Source organism: Cheilinus undulatus, linkage group 6 (genome assembly GCF_018320785.1).
Source record: "Cheilinus undulatus linkage group 6, ASM1832078v1, whole genome shotgun sequence".
NCBI classification, from domain to species: Eukaryota; Metazoa; Chordata; class Actinopteri; order Labriformes; family Labridae; genus Cheilinus; species Cheilinus undulatus.
The window spans coordinates 22,906,461-22,924,865 of record NC_054870.1 but is presented as its reverse complement, the minus strand read 5'-3'; the positions used below and the strand labels follow the sequence as shown (position 1 = coordinate 22,924,865).

Below are 18,405 nucleotides of genomic sequence, written 5' to 3'. Positions count from 1 at the left end.
TTTACTTTCTCCACCCGAACAGAGACAACGGTGTGTGGACACCTCAAACTACTGAAAGCAGGCACTCTGGCCTTTTGACTTGAGATCTAGAGTAGGTGATCTATATTCTTTGCAACTTGATTACTGTGATTCTTTGTATATGGGTTTGGGCCCAGTCATCCACTCAACGCCTGCATCATGCTCGCCACCTGACTGGACAGAAAAAGGGAGACCACGCTACTCTTGTAATGTTTAGACCACTTTTTTCAGATGAAAACCTATGCATTTAGAGATTTAGTATTTGTGTTAAACAGTTAGGGTCCAAATCGTGACATTTTACTAAGGTATTCAATTTCTGCATTTTGTAAAAAAATAAAATAAAATAAAATAAAATAAAATGCATAGCATCTTCGGTCTACAGGTTGAAACCTTCTTCTGCAGCTGAAACATTTCTACTCTGACCTGGTGCTAAGTGATAACCATGGAGCTATTTGTCATCACCACAGAGCTTAATAATTATCACCCAATAACCATTTACTTGTTAACCATTACCACTCTAGGATTAAAATTAAAATTAGGTCATTACTTTGAATTTATTATTTCTTCTCCATCAGTTATCCTCATCTAGGACCCAAATGTCAGAAACATTTTCCACCAATAGTGTTTATTTTGAAATATGTTTATGTTTAGATTATTAATGGACAAAAGAATCAAAATGAACCAAAAAGTAGACAAAACCAACACATTTACCTAATCTACCTGAGATAACATTTTTGGCAGTTTTTGAGTAATTACCTCATTATCATGGGAAATGCAGCTTAGCTACTCCAAGAAAGTGAGATGAAATTGAATTGAAATACTGAGAACACATTGACATTTATCCATTATCACAGCACAAATGAAATGTATGACTGTCTACCTAGTACAGGTTACACTACTTTATAGACCATTTTTTGAGAGACAAACATTCGTGCCCCAATAAAAACAGCTCTGCGACCCACTTTTGGGTCCCAGCCCACCAGTTGAGAACCACTGTTCTACATGACCACATATCATAGTTTCACACTGAGGTAGCTTATGGTTATGGTCTGAATGTTATGACATAATAGCTCCTAATCAAATCTAAAAAAAAAAAAAACAAAAATGAATGGACAGAATGATGTGGCTGATAAGGGACAGCAGAAGGAGGACGTGGGCGTGTTTAATCCATCCTCCATACCAGCCCTTTCCATGATTTTTAAAGGCACTTTTTAAATTCTAGGGTAGATACACTTAAGCTGAAACTCTGGGGTTTAGAAAATCTAACTGAACTTCTCTTTAGCAACTAAGGTCTACTTATCAGTTTGTCCTGAAAACACAAGGCCTAAAATCAGGCATGATTGAACCTTTGTGGTAGCTGCTGTGAACTTTTTGATCATCTTATAAATAAGATCCATCCCAACTCTTTTTTCAAATGTACTTTGGTCAGTTTATGATGTTTTCAGATGTGTACTTTAGTTGATTTGACTTCTTTAGTCTGAGTATAGGAATGAACATTTGACATCTTTGTGAACTTTTACTGAAAAATGATACAGATTTTTAGTAACAGATACAGCACTACTCAGTATTGTAGTGTTTTCATGGATCCCTACAGATAAAGAACAAAGTTTTTCAAAAAGCTACTGCAAGTCTGGGACATCTGCAGGGGTCCAGAGTTCACAGTCACACTCACAAACACACTCTTCATCACAAGATCCTGACACTGTAACTGCAACTTTTGATCTCAGCCAGGGATAAGAAGATAGATGACTACACCACAAGACGTGCCAAGACAAACACACACACAGAAATAAGGAATTGTCACTGGGAAAGAGATGCAGCTTAATCAAAAGAACAGACAAAAACACACGATTCCAGGAATAGAAAATAGAAAGGGGGGAGTTATAGGAATTTATGGAAAAGAAAGCAAAACCTGAGACTCTCTCCCCCTCCTGATCACTCTGTCTTTCTCACTCCATTTATGTGTGCAAGCTTGTTTTTTTAAGTGTGTGGTTTGGTCTATAGCCCCTAAGGGAGGGGCAAAAAAGTGAGGTGGGGGATGCAGGAAACGGTGGCGTCTGGAATTGATTTGAGGCAAAAGGAAAAATAAAATAGCTGAGATTCTTAAAGGCTTGGGGAGCGGGGACAGACGACCACAAAGAGATGAAGAAAAGGTAAAAGAGAGAGAAAGAGAGGCCACACTACCACAAGAAGAAAAGGGACAAAGCAAATATAAAGGAGGGTTTATACTTTCAAAATCAAATCTGTGAGATCAGAGTGAGTGCACTATGGTTGAATCTTAAAAAACACAAAGAGGGTTAACCTAGTCTACTTGGACTGAACTGTCTGGGTCACTCTTGGGTGTCTTTGTGTGGTTTTGGTGTCAGTCTTTGACAGAAAAGGCAATCCTTCAAGTCTTATCTGCTGATAACCATATCTCATGTATACTAGTATCTAGTAAACTAGACTTCTTAAAGTTACATGTATGATTTTTTAAGAATATCACATAAGTCAGTATTACCCTAGTTTCATTGAGATAAGAGGATCTTTAAATTTGTTTTTATTATTGGAGAAAAAGGCTCTTCAGCTAACAAATGCTTTGACAACAGTTTAATAATAATTGTATCACATATTTTTCCTTTATAAATCACTTACAAGGCATATAACATGGAAGAGCAACTAATCTCAAAAACAGAGGGAGAGAAGGGATGATGAGGAATAAAGGTAATAGAGTAACCTGAGACAGTTCTGCAGTGAGATTCAGTTTAAAATCCTGTTCCAACCACAGCTGTGAAACTGTTTATTTTCTATCCTGTTCAACAGCCATGTGTAAGCACACAGCTTTACTCTCTGTGATCCCCACCCATGTAGGAAAAGTTTGTGGACAAGGGGGTCCACATTGAGCTGAGCTTTGCACTAACACTAAACACTGGTTCAAAGTAAAACAAATAAAAATATACCAGGGAATGGAAAAGATTACAGCAAGGCTACAATTGAAATCAGATAGATTTTTTTGAAAAATGGTCTCCAGTAATTCAGGCAATGCCTGGACTCTATTTGCCTCTATTTTTTAAATGTATTTATTTTTTCTCATTGCATATTTATTCGTATTTTATTTGAATACGCTTGTTCAGTTCAAAACTACTTTTTTTTCAGTATGTGTGGGAATGTATAAAAATATTTTTACATCTTTGGAAAAATACTGTTTTGGTAGCACTGGACAGACTTGAGTTTATGTAAGCACTCGTAGCCATATTGCTAGTTGTAGTGGATGTCATCAAGTTCAGGTCTATGTATATGTAACAGGTATAGAGGTATTAGGAGTGACCTCTACTCTGGACTGTTTTAAGGATTACTCGATGGAACCTGTGTAAAAAAAAAAAAACTAATTCAAAGAGTAATGTCATGTAAGGATGGAAAGACTGATAAGTGTATGTTTGAAAGCATCTCAAATGTTGTATTTATACAAATGTTAAATAAAAAGAAAGTTCCAAAAATAATTAAATAAATAAATAAAATAAACCAGTGAAATGCACAGCAACCACACCTGATCTTAGATGGATAATACTGCACATGATGTCCATCTGAGTGGTCAAAAAGTGTGCAAAACTAGAAAAATAGAAAAAAAAAAAAAAAAAATAGCTGTAGCTGTAGTTTCTTGAAAAAGTGTTATTGAACAGGACACTATGACCCGCACTAAACTACTGATTAGGTAAGGTCACCCATAAGGAGAAATAAAGGGGAAAGCTTTTGGGACCCAGCCAGATTGGAGCCCATTAAAGGAAAATCATTTCCTGTTGTTAAACTGTAAGAATAACCTTTTTATTTATTTTACCTGAAAAAAAAAAAAAAAAAAAAAAAAAAGCACGCTTAACAAAGCAGGAAATTACTATCTTACTCATTCATACTACAGTATAGAGCCTATTTAAACATATAGATAACTTATAACATGGGTTAAAAATAGGAAAAATGGGTGGGAAAGGTGGTAAATGGGATTTTCAAAGTAGCAGAAATGGATTAAAAATGGCAAAAAAAATTGTCAAAAGTGGCAAAAATGTATTAACAGAGGGAAGAAAATAGGCAAAACGTCCCAAAAATTGGCATAACAAACAGATAAATACAGTTGAAAGAGTCAAAAATGGGCGAAGAGAGTGGTGGAAAGGGGTTAAAAGTGGCAAAAACTGATGGTATAGATGGTAAATTGGAATAAAAAATGGCAAAAATTAGTAGTGGTGAAAAGGGGTTAAAAGTGGCAAAAGTATGTTTAAAATGGCAAAGCTGGGTAAAAATTGTGCAAAATTGAGAAATAGTGGCAAACAGTGGGTTTTAAAGGGGTTAAAAAAGTGGACACAAATAAACAATTTTAACATCATAACCCAATCATAGCTTCACACTTCTTTCAGCTCCAAAATGAAATAACTGTTAGCCAGGATGCTAGCACTAATGCTACTGATCTAAAACACATGCATTGAAATGATCAATAAGTAACAGCTGGGGCGGGCCCATTCTCTGGGTCTGTCAGGGACCCTGCTAAATCTGTGGGCAGATCTGGGCATGAGACATGGTTTTTGAGTATCAATTTTATTTTATTTTTTCAAAGGAGGTTAAATCAAGTTTTATTGATCTTTAAACTTGTTTTTTCCATTATTTTCACCTGCGCTGGGATGTAATAGTGTACTACCATCATAGGGTGTTGATTGTTTCGTCTGTTTTTTTTTTTTTCCCAAACAATTTGTTCCACTTTCATCACAGCTCTAAAAAATATAAGCTCCTTCTCCTTCTCTCTGTGCTGCTTCATAGTCCGCTCTAATTAATCTGCATATTCAAATAATTGCCAATAGCTTTTGGTTCAAAACTTTGCTTGAAATGACCGTCCCTCATATTTATCTAAAAATTTATTGCAACAAAGTTTCAGTGTGATTTTTTTCCCTCAGACAAGGTTTTGAATATCTACAATCTTCAGAGGAATGACCATTTGTTAACAGTAAAGGCATTAAAGTTCAAAGTGAGACTATAATGAGGTTAAATTCCTTTAAAAGAGTGTGCAAGAGGTGACTTTAGTAAAAAAAAAGACTGCTCATGCATCTACTTCAAGAAATCCACTCCTGCAGGCTGTAAACTTTAATTATATTAATTATAAATTAACAATCAGATTAGCAATTTTCCCTTGTAAACAGTAAAAACTGTAAATCACAACACTGTGGAGGACCAGTGAATGTCCCATTAGCCGATCAGCAGGACGCTCGTTCATCTTATTAACAAAGCTCGTTAAAAGCGACCACAACAATGATGAGCGCTGTTGTGTGTTATTGGCCCCATGCAGCAGTAAACACAGCTGCCAAACCGCAGCAGACGGTAAGAAAGAAGCAGGTGAGGAGAATTTATGCTGTCTTCAAATCCAAAGCAAACAATGAGGAAACACACAATTGATGACAGGGAAATGAAGAGATCTACGGGAAGCAGTAGAGGGAAAAAAGAGGAGGAAAGAGAGAAACAGAGAGATAGAGAAGGGGGATTTGTGTCCAGCTAGGTTAGCCATATGCGCTCATGCTTTGGCGAGCTCAGCGAGTCTGTTCCAACGTGATGAATAGAGACTAAAGATATTAGAATATGAGACAGAAAGAGAGCGAGCGATATCAAAGGGAGGCTGAGAGGATAGGAGGTAGAAATCCTCTTTTTTCCCATTCTTTCTCATAGAGAAATGAGAGAGTTAATCCTCAGGGGCTTACATTTGTTTTTTTTCTCTTTCTCTCTGACTATCTCTCTGTTTTTCAGCATCTCTGCCCTGTGACATCCTCTCTGATCTTTGCTTTTCCTCCCTTTTCATTTTTCTCCCTGCTGTCAACAATCATATCTCAATTATTTGTCCTCCTCTTGTTGACTTCTCCGTCCCACAATCCCCATCTTTCCCCCCTCCCTCAGATTCCTTGCAGGGTTTATGGGTTTACGATGCATGGTAATCTCACCGCAAACACATTTATCTACTCATTCTTTGCTGTCTCCCCTTTTTTCCATCTTTTTCCTCTTGCTCAGCAAGGCTCTGAGTTGTGTGATGATGCTTATAGGATATTTACATTTGATTTGTGAATATGGAGCAGAGTGAAATGTATAAACAGAGGAGAGCTGAACAGAGAAATGAAATGCAGAGCAGGACAAAGCAAAGAGGAGAGGAGCATACTAAAACAGAGCAACGAATACAAATTCAGAGCACAGCGGCACAGAGTGAGTCCGATGCAGAGCAGAGCAGAGTTAAAATGAAATCAATATGAGGCCTGCATGAACGGCTCGGGGAGAAAAAGTCTGATCTGATCTTTAAAAAAATTCTGAGAAAAAGGAGTTTAACCATCCCATTCGACCCTTCATGATTATCCTTCTCTAAAAAGCTACAAAATAAGCCACTATTTTAGGTCATAAAGTATTGTTTTTGTAGTTTACGTAGAAATCCGGTGCAGGTGGCTTTGTGGAAGTGCAAGCTTGGTTGATCAAGCCAGGACTATAATCTCATATTGGAGGATAACTCCATATCTTACATCCATTGAACCCTTCTCAAAAAAGCAATTTCCCCTCCATCCTGAAATGCCATTTTCTCCTGTTACTGGATCCCTTAAGCTTCCAAATTAAACATTGTCACCTGATTCCCTCTGTCAGTGTTCCCACAGCTCTGATGATTACTTTCTCACCTGTGCAGGTTGTTTTATCAGCAAACAACAAGGGGGGGTTTTGACGTGAAAAATGACAGGCTGAAGGGGAATAGAGCTTCCAGAGAGCCTTGAATAAGGCTTTGTATAGATGTCAGATTTCAGGTATTTTTGATCATGTTATGGCCCAGGAACTTGGAATACACTCCTGAAAACTTCCCAACATTGTTTAGTAGACTACATGCTTTAATGCAAACGGGTGAATCTGTTCACCCAGGATTTATGTTGACTTTATCCAAGTATAAAGTCTTGCAATGATAATTTGGAAAAAGCAAAGACAATGAGGTAATTACAGTCATGGACGAAAGTATTGGCACCCCTGGAATTTTTCCAGAAAATACACCATTTCTCCCAGAAATTGTTGCAATTACAAATGTTTTTGGTGTACACGTTTATTTCATTTATGTGCATTGGAACAACACAAAAAATCTGAAGAAAATAGCCAAAATTGACACAATTTTACACAAACTCAAAAAATGGGCCAGACAAAATTATTGTCACCCTTTTAAAACTGTGGGTAAATCATTTTATTTCAAGCATGTGATGTTCATTTAAACTCACCTGTGGCAGTAACAGGTGCTGGCAATCTAGAAATCACACCTGAAGCCAGTTTGGATGCATAAAAGTTGACTCAACCTTTGTGTTCTGTGCCTGTGTGTGTCACACCAAGCATGGAGAAGAGAGAGAAGAGCTCAGAATTTTCTGAGGACTTAAGAAGCAAAATTGTGGAAAAATACGAACAATCTCAAGGTTAAAGGACCATCTCCAGAGATCTTGACATTCCTTTGTCCACTATGCGTAATATAATCAAGAAGTTTATAACCCATGGCACTGTGGCTAATCACCCTGGACGTGGATGGAAGAGAAAAATTGACAAAAGAATGCAACAGGATAGTTGGAATGGTGGATAAACATCCTCAGTCAACTTCCACACAAATTCAGGCTGTCCTGCAGACTCAGGTTGCAAAAGTGTCAGCTTGGACCATACGTCGTCATCTGAATGAGATGAAGCGCTATGGCAGGAGACCGAGGAGAACCCCACTGCTGACAAAGAGACATAAAAAAGCCAGACTGGAGTTTGCAAAAATGTACCTGAATAAGCCTCAATCCTTCTGGGAGAACATTTTGTGGACAGATGAGACTAAGGTAGAGCTTTTTGGAAAAGCAAGTCATTCTACTACTCTTCTTATTCTTTTTATTATTTTATACTCTTTTGATGTTAATTTTCTTCTTTATCTCGTGTTTACCTACTTAAATTTTACTTAGCTGTTCTCATCTCTACTACATTTCTGTCTTGAATCTTATCTTTGTTTTATCCCCACTGATGTGATGTCGTCATTATCGTCATTATCTTCATGTATTTGTTTGGTTGTTTGTTTGAATATATGTATTTAACTTGCTCCTCCTCCCACATCCTATCATATCTTTCAGAATATTATCATATGAATCATTGCTTTTCACTGACGCCAGTATATTTTAGTTTTACAATCTTCTACTGTAACTCTCATTCAAGTTCTACTTGTGTCATTTTCATTTTTGTTATTTTTCCTTTTTATATGTCCACATTATGTTCTTCCCTTCGTGTCTGATTTTCCAGAGCTCCTATTCTGCTCTGATTGCTGATGTTTATTTTTCCCTGAGTTTTTGCTCTTGCTGTTTGTAAAGCACTTTGTAAACAACTGTTTTTAAAAGTGTTATATAAATAAAGTTATTATTATTATTACTGTTTACTGAAAACAGAATGAGGCCTACAAAGACAAGAACACAGTACCTACAGTCAAACATGGTGGAGGTTCAAAGATGTTTTGTGGTTGTTCTGCTGCCTCTGGCACTGGGTGCCTTGACTGTATGCAAGGAATCATGAAATCTGGAGACTATCAAAAGATTTTGGGCTGCAATGTAGGTCCTAGTGTCAGAAAGCTGGGTCTGCGTCAGAGGTCATGGGTGTTCCAGCAGGACAATGACCAAACGTACCTGAAAAAGCACCAAGAAATGATTGGAGACAAAGCGCTGGAGAGTTCTGAAGTGGCCAGCAATGAGTCCAGATCTAAATCCCATTGAACACCTATGGAGAGATATCAAAATTGCTGTTGCAATAAGGCACCCTTCAAATCTGAGAAATCTGGAGCAGTTTGCAAAAGAAGAGTGGTCCAGAATTTCAGTTGAGAGGTGTAAGAAGCTTGTTGATGGTTATAGGAAGAGATTGGTTTCAGTTATTTTTTCCCAAGGGTGTGCAGCCAAATATTAAGTTGAGGGTGCCAACAATTTTGTACGGCCCATTTTTTGAGTTAGTGTAAAATTATGTCAATTTTGTCTTTTTTCTTTGGATTTTTTGTGTTGTTCCAATGCACATAAATGAAATAAACATGTATATACCAAAAACATTTGTAATTGCAACAATTTCTGGGAGAAATGGTGTATTTTCTGGAAAAATTCCAGGGGTGCCAATACTTTCGTCCATGACTGTAGCTATGAGCTAGTGGGTGAGTTGATGACGTTGTTCACATGAACCAGAGTTTCTCTACTTATTTACTTTGACTTTGTGGACTCAACTGACCTGACTCAACTTTGATCAACTCTACTACACTTAGGCACCTCATTTACCATCTCTGTATTCACTTGACTTATGTTTGAGGAGTTGTCATTATGTGGTGGTGGTTGAAAACTGATGTCAAACACAGCAACAATGATGGATTTTGTGGTGAGGATGTATGTGATTCATGTGATGCGCCCGTTAACCTTACTCTCTAACAAGTGGTGGAGGGCAGTGGTTTTCAACCTTGTTTTGCCCAAGGAACACCTAAGATCAAGCCAAAATCTCAGTATGCACCATATCTGCATCCATATAAAACAGCTTCTTTAAAACATGTTGTTGCTAAAGTTGTAGCGATGATGTTTGGTTGTACAAGCCTGCAAACCACATAGTGGACAAGCACTACTTGTGTCAAGACAGTCTTGCTGCAGACATTCATCTCTTACAGCCACTCTCACAGACCGGTCGTCTGAGATGCGGTACATCTAAGAGCGGAAATACATGCTAAAATTTTCAAGAGACAATCAGATTAAATTTCCGTCTAAGCCTAGGGTGAGGGTTAAGGTAATGGTTAGGATATCAAAAGTCAAAAACCTGACATGCAAAACCTGATCACAAAGTGTTAAATAAAGCCAGGTAAACAGTGTGCTCATAGTAAAAAAGCTCATCCTCATTGTTAATGTAACTATGTAGCTAATGTAGCCAAAGCCAAGCTCACAATAAAGCTACGTGATAGCTACCTTTGCAAAAACTCATGCTGCTAAAGCTAACTAAGCAATAGATTATGTAGCTACATAGTTAACATAGACAAAGCTATGCTCACAAAGCAGTTATGTAAGCTACATAGATATGTTATCTATGTAGCTATGTTAGTGTAAGCTACATTTGCTAAAGCTTACTTAGCTAAGTTGGATATGTAGTAACATTAATTATGTAGCTTGTGTAGCTATGTTAGCCTTAGCTAAAGCTGACAAAACTAAGATGAGCCACTGTTCTTGTGACTACTTCCAAATCAGGCCTATACATAATTCACCCCCGAGTTAGACCTCTGACCTTTTTCTCTATTTTAATTATGACATGTTTCTTACTTGCAATGTTTACGATGTGGTTATTTCATAAATGTAGCTGGTTGACTTTGTTTATGGATAAAGTTGAATTCAAATGTAGAACTGGAATGCATTGTACTGGCAAATTATAACAGTTACATTCTGAGATATACTGTGTCTCAGATGACTGGTCTGTGTGAGTGGCCATCAGAGATGCACAGTCTGCAGCCAGACCACTCCCATTTGTGTTGCAAAAATGTTCTCATGCATGTATCAATTGTAAAAACAGTGTAATTTAGGCATTTAACCAACATTTAATGAGGTTATTATCTATCATGTTGTTGGTTATTGGATTTATTTGAAAAAGAGTTAAGTGATACTCCCTCTGGGTTCGTTGTTCTCAGTGCTGTGTTCACACTGATGGAGCAGCACTCCCTTTAGCTTGTTTGTTTCCCTCAGAGGCTAATACCTGATCTTTTTTTTCACATTAATGTGAATTTAGATGCAGGTACTATTCAATGAACAAACTGAGCAAGAGACTGCTGCAGAAGTGTGACATATACAAGACTTGTACTCTGAAGGTCATATATTTTACTCATGTCAGTGTTACAGTTTGAGTTCTGAGAGCTTTTCTAACATGGATAATTTGTCGTGGGTTACTTGTGTGAAAGACAAGTCACAGAAAAAATAACACAGTTCTACTGTAAAAATTACTCCTTGTAGAAAATATTTGGTTATATTCTCTTGATCTTCCTTTTATTGCCGACTTGAAACTCCTCAAAAACCCCCTGTTTGATAAATTTAAGTGTTTCTGACATGGCATTTTGAGATTCTTGGGAATTAAAGTTCAATGTTAGAGGTGCCACTTGTATTCACCAATCCCTTTTTGTGCCCAAGGCATTAAGCAACTCAGAAATGCCAGCACCATCCTATTTAAGGTTTTAATTTAATGCTACTTGAGGTCCATGGGGTGATTTTAAATTGCTCTATATTTTGTGAACCAAGACTACAATTATGCCATCCTGTAAGTGTCAGTCCACACAATAGTTCTATCAAAGCTCACTGACATAGTGCCTTGGCACTAAAAGAGAGAGAGAAAAATATAAAAAGCCTCTCACTTTGGATTTTGTGTGCAGCTGAAAGCCCAACGAGTCCGTCTTCTAAACTTCTGATGTAATCTACTTCACACTCATTTTTAGGCATTAAGCTGATGCTCTTACTCAGAGCGGCAAAAGGCTGAGTGCAAGAGTCGTAAAAGCTTAAACCACAACACTGCAAATACTACAACAGACATCCAAAGAAGTGGTGAAAGCTTTGAAAGCTTCAGTCAGCATCCAAACAGCATTTGTCGTGAGTGTGTTTCTGTTCCCTCCGAATGATCCAAGAGGAAAGACGGCAGCATGAGCGAGTGAAAGAAGGTGCTCATTTTTATCCCTGAAGGTTCCATTAAAGGATTGATGATTCAAAAAGAAGCCTGATATGCTGCTTCTTTCCATTTTTTTCTTATGATTCATCCGTCCATCTGCCATCTCCTTCACCACCAGCAGCTAACAGCCTGTCTGAAGCTTAGAATCAGCCTTTTTGTCATTCTTAAGTGGCCATGCATTCAACAGGTAATAAGCTGATTAATCACACCCACTGCCAGTTTCACTCTAGCCACATGACTTCCACGACTACACGTGTAATATAACACAAACTCAGATATCCCATTCAGACTGTACCATATAATAAATGAATGTTAAAAACAAGGAAAATGTGTGATTATGTAATGCAGTACACAAAATCAGATTGTAGTGAGGAGAAAATGTAGTTTATTTTAGCTTTGTTCAGCCTGATTTTCAATTGCAAACATGCACAATAAGCCTTGAGAAGAATATACCGTGAGAGAGCTGAAGTTAGACTCCTTCCTTGCATCCCGAACTGTCACTTTTTGCAGCTCCTCTGGCATAATTTAACCACACGGCAGCTGTTTGTATTTGTGTGCGCGAACAGGCAGGCGGGTGGGTGGGAAAGGGCAGCGTCTTTAAAACTCTCCCCAGGTTTTCCTTGCTATTTTATTGACGTGTGTTTTTCTATATCAAGCCCTCTATCAGTCAGGCTGCTGGGTAATCAATACTGGTGGAGGGCATTAAAACTCACTCTGTGTGTGCGAGTGGGTGTATGTGTGTAAATCCCTGGAAAGGGAATCTTCTCTAATTCCTGCTGCTTATCTGCCCTCCCAGATGCCCATCAGTGTCACTTTTTTTAAAGATGGGTGACCCTGATAGCTAACAAGATTTAGCAACATTTTACTGCTTTGCTTTTAACTCTTCAAGATGGGTAACATACGCATTGTGTTGAACCATCTTTACTTTATATACATACATGGGACAGCTGAACTAAATGCACTTTTTAACCTTTACCTCTGCATCTAAGACCTTCATTTTCTGTTAAACATTTTTCTGTTAGGGATTTTTAGCTGGTTATGAAACATACTGATTCTAATACTAATGCATTTTGATGACATCAAAAGTCAAGCAAGACCATAATAGATAACTTGCATAATTTCTGTTATGCAATTTTCAATGCTTGAAACCACTGTTGCCGGGTAAGTGTCTGATGACAGTCTTTATTTACATTTTAGTCAGAAACAATCTCATCATACATTTAGCCATTTATTGCAAAATGGTTGTACAATTCTACATGGTGCTGAAACTCTGCTCAAAGATGCTCCCTGGGTTAGTCAAGTGTCATTGCTAGGAACCCCCTGTAGATAGATACATTTATGACAGTGCATGTCAAATATAATGACATTTAGTTTAGCAGCAATCTAGAAAGTCAATATGAGGGGGCAGGAAAAGCTTTAGGCTAGGAAGGAGGAAGCTGGGGTGAAGCTTTGCCAGTAGCAGCATGGTTTTATCTGCATTGATGAAGCAGGGATTACTGAGAACAACGTCATATTTTAAGGGACCACCTTGTTGAGAGAATGGGCTGTGACTGGCTGTGAGAGCTGGGAGACAACAATTAAAATCAGATGCCTGTCAGCTGAATGCAGCGTGGGCTGTGAGTGATTACTTGGTTGAAATAAAGCAGAATGAGATTTTATTAGAAAACACTTGCACAAGACAAGACCAGGAAAGACACAGCAGACTGAAAGTCTCTCACAGGAGCTTTACTTTTCATGTCTACTTTGTATGGTTACCAGGGCTGGACTGGCAATCTGGTCATACAGAACATTTTCCCAGTGGGCCAACGCACTTTGGGGCTAATATGACTTATCTTTTTATTAAGATTCTGCACATGTTGTAAAGACTCTGCAATCCACAGATGCATGTCCACAATACTCACCTCTGACCATATGTCAGAACAGAGGTCAAACACACCATTAGATGTGTCTATGCCACTTACCTCTGAGCTATGTAAAAGTCTGGCAGAACTTTTTTTCTTTCCCTACATATTAAGGGGGTCAAATAAATGGTGAACACATCATAACTCATCTGTTGTGAAGGGCCGGTCCAAGTCAAAAGGCCAGGGCCAAATTTTCCTTCCAGTCCAGCCTTGATGGTTACAAAAAAGAACCGGCCAGAAGTTTATTCATTACCTCTGTGGCATTTAACATGCCAACAAAACTCCTCTCATCCCTAATATTTTTATCTGGACTGTGTCACAAATATGAAAATGTTTAATTTTTGTAATGGAGAGACGGTATGACAGTGCACTTGCTTACTGCTAACTAGCCAACAAGCTATGGCAAGTCAGATATTTATCAGCCTAATATGAAATACAGTCAGGTTAGTCAGTTTGTTATGAAATATGTGTCATTTATCAGTCGATATCAGGTAGAGATTTACAGTATCAAAATCTCCTGGTATTATAATACATCAGGAACAAGTCCACAGTATGGTATTTACTGCAGTTTCAGGTTTTTATAACCTGGAAAAATGCACACTTTTACGCCAGATACTTGGAGGTATCATCAGTTAGAGATGCAAGAACTAGTGATGGGAATTTAAGCTCTTTGTAGTGATCCAATGTTCTATTGATTTCTGCTGTCTTGTCAAAAAATGCTAGCCCTTAGATACTACTAAGATTTAGATTCCAGTATTACTATGCCAGTGAGGTGAGTAGTGGTGTAATTTGAGTAGATTTTGCAGTGGGGACATTATTTGATGGACGCAATTGGTCCATCAAGATAAGCTAACCCTTGAGGTATTGAATAAGATTAAGTAAATGGAGTTTTGGAGACTTGGCTCCAAAATATGCTCACCTTACTCTTGTTAAACACTTAGCCCTGTGATAACAACATTAATAATAAAGAATTCATAATACTGTTAAGAGTTCTGACTTTCTGCTTAGAAACACAGGCAAAGTAGCAGATTTTTGCAGAAATCAATAGAACACCAGATCATTTTGATCAGCTCAGCAAGAACAACCGACTCTTTTGGCTCCAAAAAGGCTCTTCACTTTGGTTACAGCCTGGCTTTATTTGACCTGCCAAATTTGGTGATGTCAAGACACATGTTTGATATTTTTGCAGATATTTTAATCCAACTGTGAAAATATCATGTGTTTATTTTTGAAAATACACTGTCCCACCAAAACTCCTTGTAGGTTAGATGAAATCTATTCTGGCTATAGGCCGATGCACCTGATATGAAACATTGATGTTACACCATCAAGCATGATTCTTTGATGCATGGTTTGCCTGTGATGGAGTAGTGTGGAGAAAAGTCAATCCCTATAATAATAATAGCAATGGTAATAATGATACGAAACAGTTCCTGAACAGGTTCAGGATCTAATTGTTTACGTAAAAGAGTCGGCCCTTTGAACTGACTCGTTCATGAACAACCCATCACTAGAATGGCCATCAATCACACATGGAAGGTGGTGAATCCATGATATTTAACTGTCAGTGTGACAGTGAAGAGAGCTCATACTGTACACATTTTTAAAAATGATAATCCATGAAGTTTCCATTCAAAGACATTTTATAAAACAAAGACACTACCTAAGGAATAAAATTATATCAGAGATGTCTAACAAATAGCTCTTTCTCCTTTGAAAGATGTTACTGGCATCTTCCTGCATGATACAACCCTGATTTTCTCACCCTCAAATGATATTTCACAGCCAGATCCCATTGTGCTCCAAACTTGGAACGAACACAATCATAAACAAAACCTAAGGCACTACTGATGAAAGGAGCTATAGTGACCTGATTGACCCACATTTTGAGGCTCCCGTTCACAGCAGATCAGATCATTAGTAGATCAGAAAACATGTTTTTTCTTTTTTTAAGTTTGATGTCGTTTCATAAAATTTTTTGGCCGAAGCACACTGTTGTTTCAGGGCAATTCAAGCTTCACTACCTTATTTTTGAAAGTTACACTGCAGCTATGCTTAATCTATGATGATGCTGCTGTAAGCATTACACTGTAGTTAATGCAGGAGAAATCAGCAGGCAAGTAAAATTAATGTGCTACAAACATGATCTGCATGCAAACAGGGCAGAGGCAGAGCTCTTGCAGCAATAGTGCTCCTTGTGTGAGAAAGACTGCATCTTACTGGATCTGTACGTTTAGTTCCCAGGATTGTGGAGGTAAATATTGCAGCACTGCAGACAAAACAAAGCTTCAAAACGTTGGCTAAGGGAAAATTCGTGGATGTGGTTTCTTAGAGCTGAAATCCAACATAATTTAGAAATTTGGATCAACATGTAGCATTAAAATCCAAGCCAAGTCAGATAGGAAATGCTTCTTCTTATATTCTCTCTGGTTTCTGTGGGAGTAAACCATGCATTATTTTAAATATAGACATAGTTGCATTGATGCCACCCATGTGTTTCTCCAGTAGAGTTTTGAAGCCCAATAATGGCAGTTCCTATTCAAGAAAGGGTATTTCAAACTAACTTTCAGCCATCATAGAACCAGACAGTGAGGTGGAGAAGAGGCAGGTTGTTGACTTCCTGGCAAACAGCTGCAACATCTTCCTGTCAGTCAACTCAGGCACATCCAGAAATGTTCAGATTTATGCTAAAACCCTTGTCTCAATGTGATCAAAATAATAAGTAATTAAAAATCCACCCTATCTAGAACTTTTACCAATAATGACACAAGATATGAAGACAAAATCCATTTCCAATAGGTCATTTTAAAATGAGGCCTAATGGGGATTCAAAAGATTTGCTGCAAGCCTCAGACAATTCACACCAGTTTAATTTTCCAACACCTCAATATAGGTTTACACAACTGAGATATAAGGCCAAGCTACAGCTGCTACATGCATTCACACAAACAAACACACAATCCCCGGACGGAAGAGAAGACACTGCTCTGAAAATGATAGGTAAGGTAAATGACGAACGGACACAGAGAAGAAGAGAGGGTGATGTGACCTGAGACTGGGAAGATAAGCTTTTTTGTTCCTTTACTATCTGTTTTTTTCTACTAAGACTCACACACACAGTAGCATACACACACACACACACACACACACATAAAGAGGATCTCTTTGTCAGTTTGCCTGCTGCTGAGTTGTCGCGGTGACAGGAGAGGTCATTTGGATGAATGCCGCCTATTATGGGATATGTGCTCAAATCCCAGCTTGAGGGTCAAAAGGTTAAATATCCAATCGGCACTCAGCGTGGTTAAAGCCCTTTGAAACCAAGAATCATAAGTTAGTAGGAGAATCAATAGATGTCAATGGGGACAATTTTCATAGGGACTATAGAGCATAATCTAAGACATAAATGGATGGATAAAGAGCTTAAATCTTCATTTATTTTTTGCTGATTTTTTTTTTATATAAAAGGACAATGTTAAAGCATCAAATAATGAATACTTTAACACATTTACTGTCTGTAAATCTGGCTGTTCTTTTCTTTTACCACAGTTCTTGTCTCCACAAAGACTAGGATGAATAAAGAGGTAAAAGACCTATAGATATTTTAGATACTACATCAGGGGACACTGAAACATAAAGATTAGCACCTTATAAATGACTTAAGGATTGTGGTTGACCTTTGTTCTCTACACTGACAGGATTCAAATGAAAATGACATTCATCAAAGGTCTGCTTTCAAGTAACTTCCATCAGTTTTAGACTTGTTTCTTTTATTTCCTGTGGCTTATTGGACAAACTCTACCAAAGGAGCTTACTGGTTCTGTTCAGGGAGATGCCACAGTGTATATTAAGTACTATTAGCATGGGATTAGAATTACCTGTTGACCTATGATAATTTGTGATTTACCCCCTGACATCAGTGTGGTGTGGTACATTTGGGTGAATAAAGCTAGAATGAAGTGAAAGCAAAACACTAGTTGTTGACAGTAACTTATGCAGCCTCCATTATTACTTTTTATCAGTAATAGCCATGTGGACCTTTAGAAAACACAAATACCACCCTTAATTACATTGATGCCAATTCACACAAGATTAGTTTTACCTGTGATCCTCTGTGTGTGCTGAAATGTGGTAGATCATTTGTCCTTCAATTTTTACTTTGCAAATTAAAGACAGGGTTAAAAACACAGACGTCCTGCGTGATTATTACAAATGACAGGAGGTCTCTAACTAATGCCAATCCCGTGCAAATAGGGCTTTATATTGTCCCTGTGTGAGATGCAATATCTGTTGCTTCCACTAAGAACAACCTAGAGCAGTGGTTTTCAACCTTTTGTTGCCCATGGCACACTTCAGATCAAGCCAAAATCTCAAGGCGCATCATATCTATATCCATATAAAACAGCCTCTTTAAAACATGTTACAGTAACATAAAAAAAATGTATAAGGGTCTGATATACTGTATATCAAGCTCACCCAACTAATATATTAAAAAACTTTGATATTCAGGCCCTTCGTGATATTAATAGTCTGTAAATGTAATGCTTGAGCATATCTGCTCCTACCCTCTGTTTTGTTTTCCAGTGTTACATCCAGCAGCCTTTCTTTCTGAAGGATCAAAACATTCTGTCACACTACTTTCCACCTATTTGTCTTTTTCCAGTTTCCAGCCTGCAGTTGAAGGATTAGAATGTGCTTTTTTGAAATCGGCTCGTCAGCCTGCCAGACACTGATAAGCACACTCAGGATCGATTAGATCTGCCTTTAATCTATTCAACTTTTTCCAGGCGAAAGGGGAAAAAAATTG

General features: G+C 37.9%; 1 protein-coding gene across 2 annotated transcripts in view; it reads right to left on the bottom strand.

The window, feature by feature from the left end:
• cdh11 (cadherin 11, type 2, OB-cadherin (osteoblast)) overlaps positions 1 to 18,405 on the bottom strand; it is a 144,094-nt gene that overhangs the window by 60,937 nt on the left and 64,752 nt on the right. The gene's annotated exons all lie outside the window — the stretch shown is intronic.